Here is a 5659-nt window from a genome sequence, read left to right as displayed (position 1 = left end):
TTTATTTTATTTTATTTTATTTTATTTTATTTTATTTTATTTTATTTAACTGAATTCTAAACCATTAAATGCTGTCAAGTGTAGGACTGACATAATATCATTTATATTTGAAAGTCACTCTGTATATCAGTTATCTATTGCTGTATAACAAACCATCCTAAGCTTAGTGGTGTAAAGTAACAACATTCATGATTAGTCTCACAATTCTGGAGGCTGATTAGACTCAACTAGGTGGTTTTGCTCAAGGTCTCTGGTGTAGTTGTCTTTAAATATTGACTGTGACTGGAGTCATCTGAAGGTTTCTTGGCTCAAATACCTGGTGGTTAACGTGAGCTATCAGCTGGGACCTTAGCTGGGGCTCTGATGGAACACCTACATGTAACTTGCCCATGTGGCCTGGGCTTTCTTTTTTTTTTTAACGTTTATTTATTTTTGAAACAGAGAGAGACAGAGCATGAACAGGGGAGGGGCAGAGAGAGAGGGAGACACAGAATCTGAAACAGGCTCCAGGCTCTGAGCGGTCAGCACAGAGCCCGACGTGGGGCTCAAACTCACGGACCGTGAGATCATGACCTGAGCCAAAGTCGGAGGCCCAACCGACCGAGCCACCCAGGCGCCCCTGGCCTGGGCCTTCTTAAGTAATGGAAAATGAGTTGCTAGAGAAACAATGCCAAGAGAGAGAGAGCCAGGTGGAAGTCATATCATCTTTTATGACCTGGACTTGGAAGTCATAGGCATGTGACTAAGTCCATGTTCAAGGGAAAAAGAAATGGATTCCACCTCTTGATGACAGAGTGTCAAAGAATTTTCAGACATGATTTAAACCACTACATCCTGGTTCCTGAGTGGAAAATAAATTATATGGGGACAACAGTGGAGGAAGGGAGAACAGCTAGGCATCAATGCACTATTCAGGAAAAAATGACAACGGATTGGAGATGAAAGACATGCAGAATACTAGGCCACATTTGGGAGGTACAAATAACAGGACTTGGTAGTGGATTGGATGTGGAGCACAAGAAGGATGACTCAGGCCTTTGGTTTGAACAACAGGATGAGTATTGGTGCCATTTACTCCTATGGAGAACATTGAGGGAGGAACAAGTGACTGGGAGGCAGGAGATGAAAACCAAGAGTTCTCTATAAGACATTTGGCTTTTGGGATGCATACTAGATATGCAAGTGGAAATAGCAAGGAATCAATTGAAATTTAATTTAAGTTCAAGAGATGGGTGTACTCTTAAGGTATAAATATGCCAGTTATTAACATATACATAGCATCCAAAGTCAAGGATAGAAGAAATCACCTATCCAAAGGATGTAGTCAGACAAGATGACTAATCCTAGAGATGCTACAACATTTAGGACCCTATTTGGAAGAAAACATAGCCTCATTTTAGAAGAAAGTGCCCCTAAAATTGCTTTGCACTACAGATTAATTAGGAAATAAGAGCACAAGGATAAGAAAACAATACCACAGAATGAGATAAAAAGGAAGATTATAGACCTAAGCAAGGAAGCAAGAGAGACCAAATACCACTATTAAAATCTAATCAATTAGAAACAAGGAAGAGACTCAATATGATCAAAAATAAAAATTAATCCTGAGATAACCATAGTGAATTTAGAGGATAAAAGAAACAGATTAAAGCACTCCTCCCAAATTATTGATTATGAAAATTACAAAGAGACAATCCAGGTTGTTAACCGGTGGCCCCAAGGTAGAGAACATAAAACATGAAACAGGAAAAGTGTGCAGAGATATAAAAGAATGTAATCAGCAGTCAAAGGGCACACCATATACCTGGAAAAATTAATATAGAATGACTGGCCCAGAGCCAATCCTGGCTAAGCTATTGGGCAGGAAAGCATGACCTACACATGAGAAGAATCTTCAGGTAGGCTCAGAGCTATCCATATCCACAGCCAGTCCCAGGTGATACTAAAGTCATAACTTGAAAGGAAATCTAGAGTCATAGCTCAAAGGAAGAGAAGAAGAAACAGACAGTGAATCTAGAATATTCCACTCATAAAGATGTCATCCAAGTATAAAATCATTAAGCACAAACTCTCAAACACCAACTCAGGAAATAAAGCACATATGAGCTAAAATGGAAGCTGCAGATTAAAAAGAATAATCATATTTTCATTATCTTTTTTATAACCTTAAATGAATCTTGAAGAAACAAATATCACTTGTGCATAAGCATTTATCTGAAGTTCAGAAAATCCCCTATCTTTAGTTTCATTAGCTTCTGCTATATCAAGCAAAATTAAAGTTAAGATATATATTTAAAATGCACGTAAAATATGTAAAATTGTTTTTATCTATTTGTCTATATATCTATTAAACTACATATTTTCACAGAAAGACGTATGAAATGATTATCACCTAATGCTAAAGACAGATTTGGCGGGTGGGGCGGTTGGTGGTAGGAGATTTCATGATTTGTTACTTTCTCCTTTGAACTTTTGTATATGACTTGAATTTTATATAATTACAAATTATTTTTCTAAAAACAATAGTCATTCTAAAAATTTTTTAATGAAAGCAGATATTAAGAGTTACAAGCAATAATATTTGTTCAGCACCTATTACACACTAGATATTTTGCACATATTGGATAATCTAAGCCACATATAACTCATCAAGGTAGGAATTATAAATTCATTTTCCAGAAGAGGAAACTGAGGTCCATGGGTATTTGTTAATTTTCTAGAGTCACACAGCTAGTAAAGGCAGAGTCAGAACTTGCCCTGATGCCAAAGCCAATGTCCCTCCCACTGGCCTGCCTCCTGGTGGTTTTATCAAACTCAACTCCCCACCCCCACTGTGTGCACATGAATGTTCACATACACACATTTCCATCTGCCCAGATCAGGAACTTGTTATGACAAGCCAAATGCAATAACCCATTTCCTGACCAAAGCTATTATTCATTATCTCTATGATTTGGGAAATAGCTGCTGATTTCACCCTGAAAAGGGTCATACTTAGGTCTTAAGAGAAGTAGTAATTACAGACCTTCTGTTCTGTGTGGAAAGATATGATATTCAGATATACCCAGCCCTTTGAGATGCTCTGCTGGCAAGTGGTTGAAGTGCAAAGTACTATTGACTCATGGTCCTCTCTGTCCACTTTCATTAGTGATGTTATTTTGTTCTTTAGTGTTTGTTCTAAGATGGTTTCAAAAGCCCAAGGGAGCTTATCAATTTCTAGGTATTCAAATATCTCTTCCACAATGAATGTTTATGTGATATATATACACAAATCAAAAAGTAAATTCTTAATGACAGATGAAAGCAAATAGCAACAAAAGCGTAACCCGTGCTCCCAGGCCATGCTAACTCTAGGCTGGAGATGAAAACTGAGGCTACCACCATGGCCCTAGGAGAATGCCATTGGTTTTGCTCCTACCCACCTGTTTTCTGGGAACTCCATCTGCTATAAAATCCTGAGTTGCCCTGGGCATGTATCACACGTGTTCTTGGCTGCTCCATTGGATCTTCCTCCGATGCACGTTCTTAATTATGTCTTCTGGCATTGTGGGGCCCAGGGTAGCAATGGTTGCCAGGGTCATGGCCCACCTGAGACCCCATTGCTGCCACAGTATCCACACAAAGCTAATCCTACTTCCACCTGTCCCTCCAACAATCTAGTTTCCACAGAGTGGTATATGTAAAACATGAATTCCCTGGTTCCAGAGGCATTCCATTATACATCCCAAATGGCTCGCCATGGCCTGTAAGACTTTGCAAGGTCTGATCCCATCTGTCTGTCTAGCAAGTTTAATATGACTGTGTGCTGGAGGAAAATGGATGATTAAAGGAACATACTGAGCAGACCTCTCAGACTTACTTTTCCTTGACCCTGGCCCATCACTTTTGAACCAGACATTTGTGCCTTTGTGCTCTTTCCTCCTGATGAGCTCTTTGTTAACAGACCCTGACAGTCCTGCACCAATCTCCCAGATTTGCCAGGAGGTGGGTGCTGAGAAGTTTCGATACCCTCATCACCTTTATTTAACAGCCCTCACTAAAGTCATGTCGAATAAACCTAAGTCACTATAATCTAAGTGAAAGGGGTGTGTCATAACTTCAAGACAAGTCAGGTAGCTGCAACCCCCTCCAAACCCAACCACCCCCACCCAATTTCTGCCTCTAAGTTTTCTGAGGCGGAGATTCTGAAGCTGCCACTGATGAAAACTGGTATGGAAAAAAATATGAAAAAAGGACTATGGGATCTTGGACAGAAGTCTCCAACTTCAACTGGAAACGTAAAGAAGGTGGCACAAGTTTTAAGTCCAGTTTTAATGTCAAATAAGAGTCATCATGAGGGCTTTGTACGTCAAGCTAAGCAATTCTTTTGTCCAATTAATTAGTGATATCTGGAGTAGGCAAATGCTCCCCCAGGAGATTCCAAAAATGACTACTGAGGGATAGAAAGAAAATGCTAGAACTTCTATTTATATTTATTTTTACCTTGGCCATTTACATTCTTCTTTTTGTATATATTTTATATTCATATATTGTGGTTGCATGATCAAAAGCATTTTACTGATGGGGATGCAGGAACCCACTGCTGTAAAAAATATGAGCCCATTTGAAGAATTTAAGCCGGGGGATGACAAGATCAGGTTTTATTTCAGTAAAATCACTCTGAAGTGTGGAGAATGAATTAATTTGAGGTGAAAACACAGGCAGAGGGGTCACCTAGGTGGCTCAGTCGGTTAAGCATCCAACTTTAGCTCAGGTCATGATCTCACGGTTTGTGCTTTGGAGCCCCTCATCCAGCTCTGTGCTGTCAGATCCTCTGTCTCCCCCTCTCTCTGCCCCTCCCCCACTCATGCTCACTCGCATGCATGCTCTCTCTCTCCCTCAAAAATAAATAAACATTAAACAAAAAGAATGAACGGGGAGGCCGGGTGGCTCAGTTGGTTAAGCCTCCAACTCTTGGTTTCGGCTCAGGTCATGATCTCACGTTTCATGAGATCTCTCCTGACCATGCAGAGCTTGAGTGGTCTCTCTCTCCCTCTCTTTCTCCGCCAACTTGCGCTTTCTCTTTCCCTCAAAAATAAATATATAACCTTAAAATAAAAGAAAAGAAAATAAAGAAAAACAAGAAAATACAGGAAGAGGCTCAAGGTTAAGAGATATCCGAATCCTTCAACTGAAGCAGTGGGAATAGGAATTGACTGGGGAGTGAGGACAGAGACAGAGGGAAGAGAGGATGAGAAATATTTAGCAGACAGAATCAACCAGACCTGATGGTCAATATATAGGACAGCAAGGGAAACAGACAAGTTTCATATGACTTTTAGGTTTCTAGCCTATGTGGCTGAGTGGAACCAGCATCCAGGATAAGGAAGCCAACCATGAGGCAGGAGCTGGATATTGGAGAAACTGCCTATGTCACAGAAGTCTGCCAACAGGAACAGGTCAGAAGCAAGAAGGAAAACTTCCTGCAATGTCTTCTCTGTTACCCTCTACTGACAATGCTGGACATCATAACCGCTGGCCAAGAGAACATATTTAAAGGGCCCATCTTTATTTCTGCAGAGCAGACAATGAAGAAAGCACTAAAGCTGAGAGGCAATAAATTAATAATAACTGATATAATTCACTTTTGGCTTCTCAGCTTCCACAAAAGATTTTCAGT

This window comes from Panthera uncia, chromosome E3 (genome assembly GCF_023721935.1).
Source record: "Panthera uncia isolate 11264 chromosome E3, Puncia_PCG_1.0, whole genome shotgun sequence".
Taxonomy (NCBI): domain Eukaryota; kingdom Metazoa; phylum Chordata; class Mammalia; order Carnivora; family Felidae; genus Panthera; species Panthera uncia.
Note: the sequence above shows the minus strand (reverse complement) of the source record.